Source organism: Podarcis vaucheri (genome assembly GCF_965113315.1).
Source record: "Podarcis vaucheri genome assembly, chromosome: 8".
NCBI lineage: Eukaryota > Metazoa > Chordata > Lepidosauria > Squamata > Lacertidae > Podarcis > Podarcis vaucheri.
Genome location: NC_138766.1, coordinates 66,724,208 through 66,744,494, shown reverse-complemented (window position 1 = coordinate 66,744,494; position 20,287 = coordinate 66,724,208). Strand labels below are relative to the sequence as shown.

The window sequence follows — 20,287 nt, the reverse complement described above, 5'->3', positions numbered from 1 at the left end:
GAATTAACATTTCATGTTTATTCTTAAGAATAGAGTGCTATTTAGGGCTCTCCCCCTCTTCCCTCCAGGTAGGAATAGCCTACCTGATTCTTATTCTAGCTGTTTGTTCAGATCCCACCCTCTTAGGACATTAGTTAATGTGAAAATGGGATGGAATGGATTTTTTGGATGGAAATGTGTAAAATTGGCATGGACCAGAAGTACAAGTCCCTCCCTAGGGCAAGACAGAATGAAGGACGATCTTTTCCTGAAATTAGCAGGTTGAGTTAATAACGGGAGACTGAAACAGCTGATGAACAGTTGGTTAAGGATAATTGACCTGGCCAACCAAAGTTAAGATCCAATTTAGATTTGGATTCACCTTGTCTGTTTTTTGTTGTTCTGTGTTCTGGTAGTGCTATAGATCATTATACTGTTTTAAATGAGGAACAGGGTCTTGTCTGCAGTGGCTTCTAAGCTGGGCAATTCCTTCCCTCTTGAGGTCAGGTTGGCATAGTTCTTCCTATTTGGAGGAGAGTAAATGCACCCTTATTTTGTTACACCTTTTTTACCTGGCAATTTTGAAAATTTAATGGTATGCCCTTGTTTAACCAGCAGGGATTTTGTTTTGTTTTTAAATGGTTGATTTGTGGTTTAAATTGTTGTTTTTACTGATATTATTTTGAGTTTCTTTTTGGTTAGGAATGTTATGACGGAAGATTAGTATACAGATATTGCAAATAGTGGCTCAAACACAAGAAAATAGGGTGATACAATTTTCTACAAGAGGAAAACCAAAAGTTTTATGGTGTGGTTATAGTAAGAAAATAATCATTCCCTTCTCTCTTTACTTATGTGGTAGGGCATAAGCCATGGCTCACATTTTCAGACTGAGAAAGTTTTCGCTAAACAAATAAATAAATGATTATGTGAATCTCATTATTGTTTACAACCGTCTGCTTATGCAGCTACAGTGTATTGTTTTTGTGTGGTATGGCTGTGATCCAGAGTGAAACAGGGCTCCAGTGCAGCTGTGTGAGTACTGCTCTTCAGTGTCAGAAAATGCTTCATGGGCAAAATGTCTGGATCGTTCCCCCATACTGGGAAAAAAATGGGAAAGTGCTTGCACAGAACTTAGAGCAGGAGTCAGCAAACTTTTTCAGCAGGTCCACTGTCCCTCAGACCTTGTGGGGGGCTGGACTATATTTTGAAATAAAAATAAAAATGAACGAATTCCTATGCCCCACAAATAACCCAGAGATGCATTTTAAATAAAAACACACATTCTACTCATGTAAAAACACGCTGATTCCTGGACCATCCGTGGGCTGGATTTAGAAGGCAATTGGGCTGGATCCAGCCCCCGGCTTAGAGGCTCTACCCATGGCTTAGAGCCTCAGCATGCTCATTCAAGCTGCTGGATGGGCAGATGGGAATATGCAGTTTATTACTCAATGCGGCTGAACTAATAACCATTTGCTATAAATGACAGCGATTAATGCCACTATTTATACTGACATCACATGAGGCAAAACAAAGTTATAGTACGTTGTGTGTGCGTGCACACACACAGTTATTTTCTAATCATGTTTTACCTTGCAAGCCTTTTCAGAATGTGCAAACATTACTTGCGGGTGGAATTTTGTAATGTGGGCTATTTTTCACATAGCAGGTCGATATGACTCTGCTCGTCCATCATCTCTGTGAGTTCTGCTCTGCTCTTATTTTAGAAGCATTCACTAGTAAGATGGCTTGCTCTCTATACTTTCTGTGCTTGCCAGCGAGATGATAAGGCATCTATACCTTATATTTATAGTACACGAGTATTAGAAGGAGATCTTATCCTCTTCTATGCAAAAGAATATAAATAGTATATTTAATGGGCAGGGAGAAGATGCAGCAAAAGATTTCAAGATGCAGCTTAATGTAGCTCATTGGCTTTTGATGGCGTCTGATGAAATAGGCTGTTAGAAAACCTCAAATCACAGCAAATCTATCTTCAATTCTTGCCTACCCCCACTTAAGTTACATTATAGCCTGTAGTAAAAATCTGTACCCTTCTGCTCTTTCCTCCACACTAATACTAGCTCCTTGAAAATAATATGTAGCATTGCATTCTTAAGTGCTCAAAGTCCTTCAGAGTAGCAGTTGACTAAGTTTTACCCCACCTAGACCAATGGAAATAAATGAACATTACTAAGTTTGGTCCCATAATTTCAGTAGTTCTATTCTGAGTAAAACTTAGTTGATTGGGTGGTATTCAAACTCTAGAAAACCATTACAACAGTCTGGCAAGGTAAGCCAGTTTTTACTGAGCCCACACATTATAAGGACAGAGGTTGTGCAATGTTATTAGACAAAGAGATGAAAGTCAAACCATGGACAGCTCTCATTCTTAGTCAGCATGCTTTGAAATGTTTCTTCTTGACACGGTAAAAATGAAACTTTTGCATGCTGAATAGAGAGATCCATCTGAAACCATGCTTAAGTAATTCACAGAGGAATACCCCCCCCAAAAAAAAACCCACACACCTCCAAGCTTACTGCTGTAGGTATAGGACAGTGTGAGACAGGTAGATTAGAACTCAATTAAAACTGCATTGAGGCAAACTTCCAGTAAATGAAAGCTATTGTGATAAGCCTTGCTGTATATAGAAATAAGCTGAAATGGAAACAAGCTTTCTCACACATTTTTCAGACCTACTGTAGCAATATAGAGCCAGCCATGCTTATCCCAGAATTCGTCGGCTGAAGGGAGCTGTATTTGAACCTGTGACCTTAATTTAACTCAACTGAGCTAAACTGCATCTGATGAGCTACTGAAGGAGCTTCATCCTGCTGCACTTGGTTGCTAAAGCTATTACTGTAATATTTAACATTTGAGGGGAAATGTATTCCTGTCTGTAACTGGCAGCTGGGCAGAATCCAGCCAGTTTAGAGGAGTCTGGGATTTTGTAAACTACTTTGTGGAGAGGAATGAAATAGTCTTCTTGGGTCTTCTTTGAAGCATGGCAAAGCCCTATAGTGCAAAATCTGAAGATACTCTTATCTGGTGTTCATTGATTGATAGAGTTTGAGTAGGCAAGTTCTCCATATGAAATCAGCACCATCCTTTGCCCTTTTGCTTACCCAATCCCGCTGTTCTTCATGGGACATTGACAATAAAGATATCGTATATCGTAGGTTTATGTTAGTGGTTCTTCCAGGTTCCATTGAATGCCACATATCAGGAAATAAGTTGCCCATCCACCAATGTCTCACAGTATCTGTTATTGCAAGAGAAATTCTTAAATTTATGAATTGCAAGGTAGACGTTTAGTTCCCTTCTTACCTGTTGAGGAATGCTTGCAAAGCACTTGGTATTCCCCAAACCTGTCTTGATGTCAGGAAGCAAACGCTCAACTTGGATAAGCTGCTGCTTTGAGCAGTGATTTAAGCTGAAGTTGTTTGTGTTTCAACAAATGGGGGGATGTAAAGTTTCTGCTCTGTTCCAGGCACAGGAAGAAAAATCAATGTGTGAAAGGAAGCTGAATATGAAAAGAAAATGTTCCTTTTTCTAACACTGTAGAGCTGACAGTTCCGTGGGAAGGATAAAAATGTATTGATTATATCCTTAGCCATCAGGAGGAAACAAAGCGAGAGAAATACAGCTTGGAAGCAAGCATTTGCTGTAGCAGCCACACAGAATTTGGCAGCCTCCTAGTACGTGGCTGAAGGTATTTTCTTTTCTTTGAAAACTCAGAACTGCTCCCCCCCCCCCGAGTTAGCGATATTACTGCAACCTGGGGTGGAATTTGACATGCTCTTAGTAAATGCATGGTCAAAACCTATAATAATAATAATAATAATAATAATAATAATAATAATAATAATTTATTTATACCCCACCCTCCCCAGCCAAGGCTGGGCTCAGGGCAGCTAACAAGCAATAATAAAAACAAGTTGAATGAATACAACTTAAAAACAAGATTAAAATACCACATTAAAACATTGGAACATTAAAATGCAGCCTCATCACAGGAGGAGAAAGGAAAAAAGAAAGGGGGGGGGTGAAATCAAATTGACTCCAAGCCAAAGGCCAGGCAGAACAACTCTGTCTTACAGGCCCTGCGGAAAGAAATCAGATCCTGCAGGGCCCTGGTCTCATGAGACAGAGCGTTCCACCAGGCCGGAGCCAGTGTTGAAAAAGCCCTGGCTCTGGTTGAGGTTAATCTAACTTCTTTGGGGCCTGGGACCTCTAAAGTGTTGCAATTTATGGACCTTAATGTCCTCCATGGGGCATACCACCTCTGTCCCTCATTCCCTGTGTGCAGTATCTTATGCAATTTCTGGCTTTGCTATATCATGGAGGAAATGGGAGTCATACAATTGACCATGCAGTTCCACAAAGCTTGTCTCTACCTACACCTACACTCTTGTTTACACATATATGTTTGTTTACACCAGGGTTTCCCAAACTCTGGTCTTCAGCTGTTAATAATAATAATAATAATAATAATAATAATAATAATAATAATTTATTTATACCCTACTCTCCCTGACCAAGACCAGGCTCAGGGTGGCTAACACCAAATATATAAAATACATTAGAAACACAAAATCAAACGATTAGTTTAAAATACAATTTGAATCACATTTAAAATCAAAATAAAATTAAGTGGGAACCCATGAATCATAACTGTAGGGGTAAGGAATTAAAATTTCACCAGGCCCGGCCACTCCCATCTTTTGAACTACAACTCCCATCATCCCTGGCTAGCAGGACCAGTGGTGAGGGATGATGGGAACTGCAGTCCAAAACAGCTGGAGAACCAAGTTTGGGAAACCCTGGTTTGCACTGTCACGTTCTACATTCTTTTCTATTGCAGTCATTTTGGCTCTCATCCTTTACTAAACCCGGGTGAGAAACCCATGACCTACCATATGTGGCTGGACTTCCATTTGCCAATTAGCTGCAGCCAGCATGATCCATATTCTGGTTTATCTATTTCAAAACGCGGGTTTAGAGGGACGCGGGTGGCGCTGTGGGCTAAAGCCTCAGCGCCTAGGGCTTGCCGATCGAAAGGTCGGCGGTTCGAATCCCCGCGGCGGGGTGCGCTCCCGCTGCTCGGTCCCAGCGCCTGCCCACCTAGCAGTTCGAAAGCACCCCCGGGGGCAAGTAGATAAATAGGTACCGCTTACCAGCGGGAAGGTAAACGGCGTTCCGTGTGCGGCTCTGGCTCACCAGAGCAGCGTTGTCACGCTGGCCACGTGACCCGGAAGTGTCCCCGGACAGCGCTGGCCCCCGGCCAATAGATGTGAGATGGGCGCACAAACCCCAGAGTCTGTCAAGACTGGCCCGTTCGGGCAGGGGTACCTTTACCATATGTGGCTGGACTTCCATTTGCCAATTAGCTGCAGCCAGCATGATCCATATTCTGGTTTATCTATTTCAAAACAAACTACAAATAAATTTAAAGCACTTTCAGGACAGACAAGTATTAAGGGGCCATACATGCAATGAGCACATCTGTCTCTTATTTAGTCTAGATTCTGAGATGGGAGCAGGTTTCTGTAATCAAAACAGTGGAAAAAATGTTTGCCTTTGTGAAATGTTTAAGGTAGGAATTTATCCCATGGCTGCATTTCTTTAAATAATGATACTTCACACAAAAGACTGCTGAGCCTGCTCACTGTATGTAGTTAACAATGGAATATGTTTCATGGGGTCTCAGTGCTGGTATTGACCAGTATGCAAAGTTAAAGAATCTGAAGGATCCTGAAGGTCGTCTAGCCTGCACTCGGTGTGATCCTTTAGACATAAACAGATTTATGTGTATAATCAAGATTATAGAGTGCCAGAGAGCGAGAGAGCCTGAGCCTTCTGGATCAAATTGCGTTGTGCCAGGTCCTGTTTACCATATGTGCCACAAATGCCACTGTGTGTATTCTCCATCTGGAAAACTGTTGGTGCAGTAGATAGTATGAGCATATATAGCTTTCGCCAAGTATGTTCCCCATAAGCATGCATAGTTTTAGCCAGCTATTATGATACTAACATTCAGAAACAGTGCTTCCCATCACTGAACTTCTCATTGAGGATCACATGATAAGCTTTTGAGAAATCCCAAAATTGTCCATAACAGAGTTTGAAAATAAAGTGTCAAGATCAAGGGAAACAATAGTAACCACTCTATTCTGTCTTGTGTCCGGTTCTGGAGGCTACAATTTGAGAAATGACATTGGCAGGCTGGAATGTGTGCAGAGGAAGGCAACTAAGATGATCAAGGGGCTGGAAACCAAGCCTTGTGAGGAACGGTTAGGAGAGTTGGGTATGTTTAGCCTGGAAAAGAGGAGAATGAGAGGAGATACGATAGGCATCTTGTATGGAAAAGGCTGTCATGTGGAAGATGACGCAAGCTTGTTTTCTCCTGATATGGAGGCTAGGACTCGAAGCAATGGATTCAAATGATTGCAAAATGAGATTCCGACTAAATTCCAGGAATAACTTTCTGATAGTAAGAGTTGTTTGACAGTGGAATGGAATCCCTTGGGAGGTTGTGGACTCTCCTTCATTGAAAGTTTTAAAGCAGAGGTTGGATGGCCATCTGCCATAGGTGCTTTAGTTGAGATTCTTGCTTTGCAAGGGGTTGGAATAGCTGACCCTTGGGGTCCCTTACAATTCTATGATTCTGTGAAAAGTATGGAAGCATTATATTGTTGCACGCCACCCCAGTCTCCAAGTGGTGCAGAATTCCAGGTGTTCCAGGCACATAATCAGGGTTCTTTTGGAAATGAGCACAGTATAGACTGCGGTGCCTTTATGACATATGGTTTATTTAAACATTTATACAACCTAAGCCTACCATGGAGGGATTCACAGCAGTAACACCCAAAAGGGTCTTGTTTCTTCCATAGCCACAGCCTTGGATTCCAACAGAAATAATACATTGGTCTCAAAATTGCTCTGCCACTGTGGTGTAGTGGTTAAGAGCGATACAATGGGGAACCAGGTTCACGTCTCCACTCCTTCACATGCAGCTGCTGGGTGACCTTGGGCTAGTCACACTTCTCTGAAGTCTCTCAGCCCCACTCACAGAGTGTTTGTTGTGGGGGAGGAAGGGAAAGGAGAATGTTAGCCGCTCCTTAGGGTAGTGATAAAGCGGGATATCAAATCCAAACTCTTCTCGCTTTGCAGCTTGCTGTTTTACTTCTTGGTCATATCACTGCCCCAAAATGTTTTACCCTAAACTCTGGCTTTATGTGTTAAGGGAGGGCTCCCAACCCACTTGCCATTTTACCCTTAATTCCCCTTAATCCCCCTTAATGGCTCATCTCCCAGGCTATCATCTCACCAGGAGGCTAGCCTGGCTATTCCAAGAATTTGAAGCACTGATTAAATTCTAATACTTGCTGGATTCAGAGATTAGAGGGGTCTGGCAGAACACCCCAAACTCATAACAAGATTTAACAGGTTAAGGAGAAATGTTAGCTTCCAGTATGTGTAGTGGAAATGGAAAGGCAAGACAGTTTTAAATACAGTACTTAACTGAACAGTTGTCATGCAATCACACTTATACAGATACTTTAATAATCACATTTTCCTGGGATGTCTTAGCCTGCTTATCAAATAAAATTTCAGAAAAGCTTTGACAGAGCAGTCCAACTTCCTTTTTAACCTTGTCACCCTCATGCTTTGCTTAAAAACCGAGCAAATAGCAGGTTTTTAGGACTGCTAGATGGGCTGCTTATGTAAATGATTGATTTCTCTTCCCCCCTCTGTATTTGACCCTGAACATAGTAGCCTAGAGATATACTTTCATTACATACAGCCAGAGACTTCAAAACATGGTTGTTTCATTAGGTAATCTAAAGTTTAACCACTGCTGGCATGAAATATCATGAAATATGAAGGCACTTCAGTACCTAGACCTTGTTCTCTATTAGTTGACCTCATGGTATCATCTATGCTTAGCAGAGTGGTAACCTTGTGGTATTCTAAAAGGATGACAAATGTTGTGGGCATTTTATTTTAAAATAAACCACAACGTTGCATCAAATGATGGTTAAAATGATGAAAGGAAGTTCCATAAAAAATATTTTTATGAAAACAGCAGATTCTGGAAATTCAGTGAATGCTGGTGCCTCTTAAGATACTGATTGTGAAACAATTATGTCACAAGGTTTTCTTTTTGGGACATTAACTGTGAACTCATATTACCTGTAAATGATGGGGGGAAAGGATAAAATTTGCCATATACCAAAGGCACTGGCTTAAGTGGATTTGTAACTGGCTGACTGACCGAACCCAAAGGGTGCTCATCAATGGTTCCTCTTCATCCTGGAGAAGAGTGACTAGTGGGGTACCACAGGGTTCTGTCTTGGGCCCGATCTTATTCAACATCTTTATGAACAACTTGGATGATGGACTCAAGGGCATCCTGATCAAATTTGCAGATGACACCAAACTGGGAGGGGTGGCTAACACTCCAGAGGACAGGATCACACTTCAAAACGACCTTGACAGATTAGAGAACTGGGCCAAAACAAACAAGATGAATTTTAACAGGGAGAAATGTAAAGTATTGCACTTGGGCAAAAAAAATGAGAGGCACAAATACAAGATGGGTGACACCTGGCTTGAGAGCAGTACATGTGAAAAGGATCTAGGAGTCTTGGTTGACCACAAACTTGACATGAGCCAACAGTGTCAGCTAAAAAATCCAATGCAATTCTGGGCTGCATCAATAGGAGTATAGCATCTAGATCAAGGGAAGTAATAGTGCCACTGTATTCTGCTCTGGTCAGACCTCACCTGGAGTACTGTGTCCAGTTCTGGGCACCACAGTTCAAGAAGGACACTGACAAACTGGAACGTGTCCAGAGGAGGGCAACCAAAATGGTCAAAGGCCTGGAAACGATGCCTTATGAGGAACGGCTAAGGGAGCTGGGCATGTTTAGCCTGGAGAAGAGGAGGTTAAGGGGTGTTATGATAGCCATGTTCAAATATATAAAAGGATGTCACATAGAGGAGGGAGAAAGGTTGTTTTCTGCTGCTCCAGAGAAGCGGACACGGAGCAATGGATTCAAACTACAAGAAAGAAGATTCCACCTAAACATTAGGAAGAACTTCCTGACAGTAAGAGCTGTTCGACAGTGGAATTTGCTGCCAAGGAGTGTGGTGGAGTCTCCTACTTTGGAGGTCTTTAAGCAGAGGCTTGACAACCATATGTCAGGAGTGCTCTGATGGTGTTTCCTGCTTGGCAGGGGGTTGGACTCGATGGCCCTTGTGGTCTCTTCCAACTCTATGATTCTATGATTCTAAGTAAAGAAGCATTAAAGAATTAATGGTAAATGCCATTTTATGGTGAATTTATCATTTATCATAAAATGCACATATTCAATGGATCCTCTTCAGTTTCAAGCGCTAAGTCGTGTGTGTGTGTGAGAAAGCAGTTTGCCTTGAGAAGGAACTGCAGCCCATGCAGAGTAGACAGTGCCAGAGAAGATGCCAAGCAGAAGCGATGGATGTGTACTTAGCCCAGCTATGACACTGCTGCCACCACAAGTAAAATGCCGTCATGGTAGTGGCATGATAAAGGACTTTCCCTCCCCTTGGACTTCCTGCCTCTCAGACCAGCAGACATTTATCTGGTCCATACAGAACTCTGTAAAGTCTTTTTGCCTCATAGATAGGCAATCTTGACATGTTTAATTTTTTTATTGGATATGTGTGTTTTCTTAAAAGATTCTTTCCAGGAAGACAGATTTCCCACCATTCTGTCTGTAAGACAGTGTGCACTATCACTGAACAGAGTAAGTTACATTAGTTCAATACATTATAAACAGTTCTTTCCCAGTTGTTGTCGGCTCACATATTTAGAAAATGAGAAAGTTTTTGTTATTCTCAACCTGGGCAATGTATGCCATCCTCTGAAAAGCTATTTTCATATTATATGACTCCAGAGGGAAAGAATCATATCATCTAGCCAGTTTACTTGAAAGCATGTAGAATACTCCCCAACCAAGGAAACAAAGCTGTCTCAGATGTTTCATGAGTACCTTACAGGCAATGTTTTGGTAATTTTAGCTAAAGCTTTCATTTGTAACCAGTAGAGCATTTCCCTTATTTCATGGGGTGGGGGGGATGATATGTTAATACTTCCAGTATTATTAGTTTTTATAACTATGAATCTGAAATAGTTTCTTAAATTATTACCAGTGATAGCCCTTTCTTACAAAGCAACACATATAGCAGGGATATGAAACCTCTCGCCTTCCAGATGTTGTTTGATTGCAGTCATCCCTGACCATTGACCACACTATCTGAAAATGATGGGAGTTCAAGCCCAATAAAATCTGCAGTGCCGTGGATTCCTCATCTCTGATATACAGAAACCACTGCTTCCACTGATACTTGGATTGCTAGCATTGATGGTTTTGCTCCACTTTGTCCAGAAACAGGCAAAAAAACCCCACCCTTGTATTTTTGTACTTATACAGTGTCTCTGCACCTTCTTGTTTAAAAAATTCTACATCAAAATATGCAGATCCCAAGTTTGGTCATCCCTGGCAACTAGTTACACACTCAGTGTTGTAGAAACTTAGAAAGCTGTTTGACTTCTAGTGACTTTCTTAGTGCCTTCACTGGTGGGAGGGTAGGCTAAGGATGACTCCCTATACCATTCTGACTCTGATGACTATTGGAAAGCCATGAGGAGTCTCACTGCTTTCAAATGCCTAAGTGCCATTTCAAACTTTCCTAGGTTCAAGAGAACCGTGTAATCTCTCCCTGATGCCAGAGTAAGCTTTGGAAAGGCTTGGAAAACGTAGACCCCTGGTAATGATGAGAGAGACTTTTTAATTTACTACTGCATCACGTAGGATGGCTTCTCTTAAGAGCTGATTCATGCATCCACACATATGTCAAGTGATGTGTCACTGATGGATTATTCAACACCTCACTGCTTTCAGCTTCAGGATGTGAGGTACCTTTGTTGTGTGAGAAGAAGGAGGAGGAGGATGTGCACAAACTGTTGATGGAGCCTGGGAGCCACAGTTTTCTTATTACGGATAATTCCCAGAGAGGGGACACCCAAATGCAGGGATGGAAATGCTGGAAGGGGAATGCTTTGCCAATTATTATTATTAGAGAGCCAGTGTGGTGTAGTGATTAAGAGCGATAGACTTGTAATCTGGGGAACCGGGTTCGCGTCTCCGCTCCTCCACATGCAGCTGCTGGGTGACCTTGGGCCAGTCACACTTCTGTGAAGTCTCTCAGCCCCACTCACCTCACAGAGTGTTTGTTGTGGGGGAGGAAGGGAAAGGGGAATGTTAGCCGCTTTGAGACTCCTGAAGGGGAGTGAAAGGCGGGATATCAAATCCAAACTCTTCTTCTTCTTCTTCTATTAGGACGTGTGTGCATCGCACCAGCAGAATGTGTAGGTGACAGGAGCTATAGGGTTGACTTGGCTCAGAGCACCACATTCTGTTGCTGTTAGGGGGGATAGGGAGAAAGGAAGAGAGAGAGATGGAACTTGGCGTGAAGAGGATATACTGTGGTAGGGCAAGGAGTCGTCTTAGGACAGGAGCAGAGAAGGCTTTGATAGTCTTTGGCCTCAGCCTGTGACAGGAAATGTTAGGAGGGGAAAGGAGGAAATATAATTGGGACTGTAAGAGAGGAGTTTGAGCAGGAAGTTCAGTGGCAAGCGCCAAAGAGTAGACTTAAGAAATAATAACTTCATGTAAATATGTTGACCTCTCTTTTTTCTGGTGATTATTTTTTTTTAATAAAAAAAATCTCTTTGAAATGGAAAAGAAGTTCCCCTACATATTGCTGTGTAGGTTTCCAGAAATTGCAATGAGATGTAATTAAGAAAAGCAGATGTACAAGATTAGGTACAGTACCTTAACATTTTTTGCTTTTAATGTTTCTATTAAACACACACACACACACACACACACACCATCATCATCATCATCACTGATTCTAACATGAAATGAGATACTGGCTAGTGTTGCCATGGTGTCCGAAACTGTTTCTATGAACCCTATCCCCCCCCCCGCCCAAGTGTTGTGAAGCGATTTTGTACCACTACCAGATTTCAAATCTGCAACTTGAGAATTTACTGGAATTTGCATCGCTTGATTTCATGCTGTTCGGATTACTGTAATTTAACACTATTACTACTTAACCAGATTCCAGTATTTTCCAGAGGGAAAAGTATTGAGTTTCTCTGGCAAATCATGATTGAATTAACAATTAGCACTCTGCTTGCTTGCTTTAATGAAAGATGACCTAAATTACATAATGAAATATGTAATAATATTTTAGAAGTTTTATCCATAAAAGAGTTGCTCTGCATGTGTGTGTGTGTGTGTGTGTTATGTGAGATTTCTCAGCAAAGAATCTTAAGTCAGCAAAACAAAGGCTTCCATGATGCTTCATCATATATGAGAGACTGCAAAACAGTAAATGATACAGTTAGCTAATGCTGTGGAATAGCCAAGTCTAGTTTCCCGTCCTCCTGGCTTACCTTGCCACTTGAGTGGTACTGAGAAGCAATTTCAATTTCATGGACAAGGAAGAAGGCTAAAGCAGGGATAGAGAACCTGTCGTTCTCCAAATGCTTTTTGGAGAAAAAAACTCCCACTTTCCCTCACCATTGTCCATGCTGTCTACAGCCTAGGGGAACTGAAGTCCAAAAACATCTGCAGAGCTTCATCCCTTTCCCTTTTCAGAGCTGAGTAATAGCTGAATATCCTCTCCTGCATTCTGAGATTCCAATTTCAGTATTCACTGTGGACCAGTATTCACTGTGGACCTAGGTCTTGCCTGATTTAGCTATTTGCTCAGTTTTGTTCAGGAGACAGAGAACATAGAACCAAGTAGCAAGTAACTCCAGAACTATTAAGCATGCTTTCTCCCAGGGGATTACCATCATGTCAGGGGGAACATGGGGGAATGCTCTCTGTCCCCACGGCCTCCATCGTGTCACTGTTGCCTATCTCACATCAAGTAGAAGTAGTAACCTATGGGGTGCGGGTGGAAATGGATGCAGCCATTGGTTTGATTAATTAAGGCCTTTCCATCTTGGTAAAAAGAGAATATTAAATTGGGGTTACATGGCCTTCTAGCTAAAACCATGGTAAGAGAGCCACTAGTTTCCTTTTCTACCATTTAAGCTCCTGTAGTTTGGGGATTCTAGAATTAGCCTGTTAAAATTTATGCCATTTGACTTCACAGTCTGGTCCTAAAACTTTTTAATTCAGCAGAAAAATCCCTAACAAAGAGCATACCCACTGCTGTGCTAACTCAGCACCTGAAAGCAGGATGCTATATTAGTGCTGCAAGCAGATATGCCAATATAAATGTTTAGGATTAGGGTGTAAGTATTTTAATATATTTGTATAAGCTTAAATAATCATGTTAAGAAGATTACCATTGACCTTCTGTTATGTTTAATATAGCTTTAATCTGCTTTTATTTTAGACAGATGGACTCAGTGGCTACATTGAGTTTAATAAAATAAGAATTTACAAGAGTGCCTTGTATAATTCTGTCTTCTAAAACTGTTTTCTAACCTCACCTGTGTCCTCTAAATGTTCAGACTCTGTGGTTTATATATGCTGTTCTCCATGTAGAAACTTTAACAACCTATCTGGAGCATTAGATAAAAATGAAAAACAAAGCACATTGTGGCAAAAACATTCTAGTGGAATAGAGTCCACTATCAGATTCAGGGCCGTCTTAAGCATATGCGCCACCGGGGTACAAAGATCTGCCCAGCACCTCCCAAATTAGTTTAACCCCCAAATTAACTTCTATTATGCTTATGTCATTGTTATCATTTGATAAATAGCGCTCACGCCTGCACGGCTCCAAAAGGAAGGGTTTTTTTTGTGTGTGTTTTGTTTTAAACCAGCTTTTCTAAAGAAGACAAAGAACACATTGGTAGTTGGTGTAAAGACTCTACGCATGCGCTTACGGTCATAGGGAGGTGTCTGAAGATGAGACGAGCGGGCATTGTGTGCATGCGTGGGAGAGCCTTTCATTGTGGGAGCAACCTTATTTCTGGAGGAGCTGGGGGGGCCCTTGCAAGCGTGCACATACGAGTTCTTCTTGGGAAGAATTTGCAATGTTTCACTCGGGGTCAATGGCACCTTTGACACCACTGAGCTCGCACCGCCTGCCTGCCAACACTGTCAAAGGTGCCGCTGACCCAGCTGCCACATAGCAGCTCAATACCATACACTTAGGTGGCTTCACTGGTGGGGCGCCTGGAGCTCCCCAGAATTTGGTCCCCGGGCGCCCCACACCCCAGGGTAAGGACGGCCCTGATCAGATTTAAGAATGAACAATATTCTAATTGTGGCTCAAATAATCTCTAACCTAGTATAGAACTGAATGCACTGGGGTTTTATGTATATATATATATATATATATATATATATATATATATATGGGTGGGAGAGTGTGAAATTTTATGATTGTAGTCTCATGTTTGCGGAGGCTGATGGGAGTTGGAATTTGGGGGACCACGTGTTTCCCCTACCTACTTGCTTTTGGCTGCACATCTAATCCTTATTATGGCTCATAAAGGTGAGCCTGGATGGTGTATAAACATTTTTCCTTTCATCCCTTATGTTTACCATATTTAGACAGGTCACAAAACCATTGGTGCTCTAAGAATCAGAATAAAGGAGAAGTATATGGAATTAGTTACCAAACGCAGAGTTCCCATAATTTAAATTAGGAGCAAAGAAAAAGATTTTGTAACTTAAGGATATCTTTTTTTCCAAGGGAAACAGAAGAGCCATTTTTTGAATGCACTTTTCCCTCCCTGCCCCCACTTGTTATAAAGCTCCATGAGGCAGCCTGTTGGTAAAGAAATCCTTGTTCTGCTGGGCAAGTCATATAAGAGATGAAAGTAAATGGAACAATAATTGTACTTCACATGCTGAAAAGTGCTGTAGGCATAATAATACCGAATATAAGAGGTTTTGTTGTCACAACGGACCCTTTTCTCTTCAAATAGGATCATCAAAGTCCCATTTGCTCAATGGAACTTGACCCACTATGACACATGTAAAAATACTATGTAGCAACTCTCAACCTTATCGAAAGACAATTTTACCAAGTGTCACGCTAAATGAAAATTTAAATGAAATATAGCAATAGCACCAGGTTACAAAACATGGCTTGTGAAGCAATTTTCAAGTTTGTTTTGGAATGGTTAATACGAATAAAAGAAAAAGAGGACCCCAGAGGTTTATAAGCGGATGGCAAAATCGTTAGTGTGTGAAATTAGTATAATTAACTTTCTGGTGTTTGCTAGGAAATATTGATATATTGGCTGGTGGTGATTCTTGTTTGTGAGGATTTAATAATATAGATTCACTCATGATTGATAAAAGCAATAACTGTTGCAAATGTTCATATCAAAGGGAATACTTAAAAACAAATAATCACTATATAAGGTTCTTATATGATAGGGAATACGAGGCAGATGTTTCATCTTTAGCCTTCTGAAGGCCTCCTGCTCTGACAACTTGAGAGAGAGAGAGAGGCCAAATTAAATTGCTAAAAATAACTTTTCGGTCCTGACAGAAATACAAAGGTGCAAACTAGTTGGAGAATTAATTCAATATGAACCTTAGGGACCTGAGGCGAGCAAAGAAATAATTGAAGTTTGGGAGTGATGGGCATGCATATCCCCTTCATTAAATCAGAGCCCCAAACCTTCTTAATTTTAAAGAAGATAACGAGCTAAATTCTGCTATTAATAGGGTGAGGGGAAAGAGATGATCTTGTATCCTAGAAGTTCCCCTGGTAATATGGAGATTCTACCTGCTTGCCATGTCACCCCTTCTCTTTATCAAAGGGCTGCCACTTAATGCATGTGCTTGATGTAAACTACACAGTTGCACACCACCTCGATCTCTGCATGGTGCGAGATTCCAGGAGTTCTAGGCTCAGGGTTTGGTTTCTTCAGAAGGAGGCACAGCAGAGACTTTGGTGTCTTTAAGATACAGTCATACCTCGGGTTACAGACGCTTCATGTTGCGCGATTTTGGGTTGTGCACCGCACCAAACCTGGAAATACCAGAATGGTTACTTCTGGGTTCTGGTGCTTGCGCATGCGCAGAAGCGCTAAACCGTTCTTTGTGCATGTGCAGAAGCACCGAATCGCAACCCATGTGTGCACAGACGCATGGGTTGTGAATGTTGTGGGCTGTGAACATGCCTCCTGCATGGATCACGTTAAGAACCCGAGCGTCCACTGTATATGGTACACACACACACACACACACACACACACACATATACAGCCTGAGTCTATGATGAAGGGGCTCACAGCATTTACCCCTCAAGAGGGACTTGCTTCCCTGTAGCTGTAGCCTTGGATTCAAGCAGAAATCAAGCATTGCTCTGACTCTCTGCCTTCCCAGCCTGTTGCTTCCAACTTCTAGCTCATATCACTCCACTCTCAACTCTGGGTGGAATGGGTGCAGTGTTAACTGGATTGTTAATTCGAGATCACCATACTAGAGTCTTACTGGGTGGGAACTCCAAGCAAAATAAATGAAAGATGGAAGAAAGCCTGCTTACCCCAGCTTCCGCATCTGTTGGCACTGTCAGTGGTGCCTGGTGCTCATTGGTACTGGTTGGGTGGAAGGCAAGTAGGTGGAGCCACAGCCAATGAGAGGCAAAGCCACCTCTTGATACAGCTGTAAGAAAGAAGGCAGGCAAATGGAGGCTGGCTGAGGGCAGACTGAGGTTGGTGGGGCAGTGCCCCATTTGCTCACCATCAGCTCACATTGAGGATACAATAACTAACCTCTGTCTTGGGTTAAACATATAACTTAACATAAGCTGTATATCCAAAGAGGGATCCCTACAAAATTCTAAATAAAAGGAGAAATTTCTCCATCAGTTGTATGTGCTAAAGGATATGCTTTATGGCATAAAATAATGTCTGGAGACTGGCAGCTGCATTCTCTTAAGTGAGAAATGTGGTGGAGAATTATCTCAAATAAATTTCCTAAATATCCCATTAACCTTTTGAAAATACACTTGGGGAATATATAGAGAAATATCATATTACCATATTGTCGGCGGCAGAATATTCATCTTAAGTGTGTTAATCTTCCCCTCAGATACTAAATTTAAGTAATGCCCTTCCTTTCAAATCACTGGAAAGATTATTTGTCAACCTATTCAAGTTAATTTTAATCATTTGAGAAAGATCTCTTGGAATCAAAATGCCTACATTTTGCAAAGTTTTTTTGCAGATAAAATCACTCATATTCGGAAGGAGCTAGACACCACCATGAGAGCAGGGCTGGGGCGGGAGAGTGCTAGAGCTCTGTCTGGTCAAGTTGCATGGAATCAATTTCAATCCGTTACCCCCCGAGGATGTGGACAGGCTGCTTGGATGCGTGAAACAAACCACCTGTCTCCTTGATCCTTGCCCATCCTGGCTAATAAAAGCAAGCCGGGAAGGGCTGGGCGATGGGCTCTGTGGGGTGGTGAATGCTTCCCTCTGTGAGGGAACATTCCCAGATCCGCTGAAAGAGGCGGTCATTAAACCACTTTTTAAAAAACCATCTTTAGACCCGGCCAGTACGGCCAACTATTGCCCAGTCTCAAATCTTCCATTCTTGGGCAAGGTGATTGAGTGCGTGGTTGCTGAACAACTCCAGGCATGCCTGGAGGTTGCGGACCATTTGGATCCCTTCCAATCGGGATTCAGGCCTCATCACGGGACTGAAACTGCCTTGGTCGCGCTGGTTGATGATCTCCGGCAATCTAGGGACAAAGGTGAGAGTTGTTTCCTAGTTCTGCTGGATCTCTCAGCGGCCTTTGATACAATCGATCATAACATCCTTCTGGACCGTCTAGAGGGGCTGGGAGCTGGGGGCACTGTTATACAGTGGTTTCGCTCCTTCCTCCTGGGCTGTGTTCAGAAAGTGGCAATGGGGGATGAGTGTTCAGACCCCTGGGCCCTCACTTGTGGGGTGCCTCAGGGTTCCGTCCTCTCCCCCATGCTTTTTAACATCTATATGAAGCCACTGGGAGAGATCATCAGGGGGTTTGGACTGGGTGTCCATCAATATGCAGATAATACCCAGCTCTACCTCTCTTTCAAATCAGAACCAGTGAAGGCGGTGAAGGTCCTGTGTGAGTGCCTGGAGGCGGTTGGAGGATGGATGGCGGCTAATGGATTGCAGTTAAATCCTGACAAGACAGAAGTACTGTTTTTGGGGGACAGGGGGCGGGCTGGTGTGGAGGACTCCCTGGTCCTGAATAGGGTAACTGTCCCCTGAAGGACCAGGTGCGTAGCCTGGGAGTCATTTTGGACTCACAGCTGTCCATGGAGGCGCAGGTCAATTCTGTATCCAGGGCAGCTGTCTACCAACTCCACCTGGTATGCAGGCTGAGACCCTACCTGCCCGCAGACTGTCTCGCCAGAGTGGTGCATGCTCTAGTTATCTCCCGCTTGAACTACTGCAATGCGCTCTACGTGGGGCTACCTTTGAAGGCGACTCGGAAACTACAACTAATCCAGAATGCGGCAGCTAGACTGGTGACTGGGGGCGGCCGCTGGGAACACATAACACCGGTCTTGAAAGACCTAGATTGTCTCCCAGTACGTTTCCAAGCACAATTCAAAGTGCTGGTGTTGACCTTTAAAGCCCTAAATGGCCTCAGCCCAGTATACCTAAAGGAGCATCTCCACCCCCATCGTTCTGCCCGGACGCTGAGGTCCAGCGCTGAGGGCCTTCTGGCAGTTCCCTCATTGCGAGAAGCAAAGCTACAGGGAACCAGGCAGAGGGCCTTCTCGGTAGTGGCGCCCACCCTGTGGAACGCCCTCCCATCAGATGTCAAAGCGATACATAACTACCTGACATTCAGAAGACATCTTAAGGCAGCCCTGTTCAAGGAAGTTTTTAATCTGTGATATTTTAGTGTATTTTTGGTTTCTATGGAAGCCGCCCAGAGTTGCTGGGGAAACCCAGCCAGATGGGCGGGGTACAAATAATAAATTATTATTATTATTATTATTATTATTATTATTATTATTATTATTATTATTATTATTATATGTCCCTGGGGCACCAGCAAAATTGCCAATTATTATACAATGTGGGTGATCTATAGTTAATCATGCACCCTGAGATTATTTTTATTAATCATGACATAAATGTTCCAGGTCTACTGATAAATAGCAATAAATAATCTGGGAAGCAAAGTTACTTCTAGCTGAAATTAAGGTGCGAGATGGGTATTAGAAAAAAAATCTGCAAGCTTGGCATTGAGATTTTCAGAAAATTTGTTCTTTATTTACACTCTCCTATAATCTCTTTTGCTTATTGGCTGTGCTTGGAACTTCTGTTCAAAAAGGCATTGGCACCCAAATTACTGCTGCACTGGGCAACCTCTGAATTCTTAGACTTCATACAGAAGGACTTGTAGTCAACAGGCCTTTAATGCTTGTATTTATATATATTAAAATTTTTGTTTCTGCAGTCATGAGAAGTTGCAACATGTAGTGACAGTGGCTATGTGAGACATCTCACTAAAAACCCTGAATACACTTTGCTGCTTGAGACAAAATGGCACCCCTTCCATTTCATGAACCAAGGTTGACTGGATTGTCTTCTAAATCTCCCTTTAACACTGAGGGCAGCAACCTATATTAGGTGGTGCAGGCGAGGCCCTACGGCGCACATACCCCTGTCTGTCAATATCTGGCCTTCTGGCGGTTCCCTCACTGCGAGAAGTGAAGCTACAAGGAACTAGGCAGAGGCCCTTCTCAGTGGTGGCTCCCACCCTGTGGAATGCCCTCCTATCAAATGTCAAGGAAATAAACAACTATCTGACTTTTAGAAGACATCAGAAGGCAGCCCTGTTTAGGGAAGTTTTTAATGTTTGATGTTTTATCACATTGTTATTATTATTATTATTATTCTGTTGGGAGCTGCCCAGAGTGGCTGGAGAAACCCAGTCAGATAGGTATAAATAAATTATTATTATTATTATTATTATTATTATTATTATTATTATTTCACCTCTGCTTTTTGCAAGGTATCCCACTTGCACAGTGGGGTTTCTCCACCTCCTCTCCCAATGTGCCCTTACATCCCACAAATTGGCTTGGGGTGGGGAAGGTTGGGAGAGCACCCCAGAATAGCATGTGAGGGTAGAGAGGGGGTTCATTCCATCAAGCAAGCTGGAATACTTATGTTGATGGAACATTAGTCATAGCAGGGAGTTGAATTCCACCCTAAATATCTGGTGTGGATGTGGCCTGCATTTTAAAGA

General features: G+C 42.4%; 1 protein-coding gene across 2 annotated transcripts in view; it reads left to right on the top strand.

Annotated features, from left to right (window-relative positions):
- The window catches only part of MMP16 (matrix metallopeptidase 16), a 182,582-nt gene that overhangs the window by 42,753 nt on the left and 119,542 nt on the right, over positions 1–20,287 (top strand). The gene's annotated exons all lie outside the window — the stretch shown is intronic.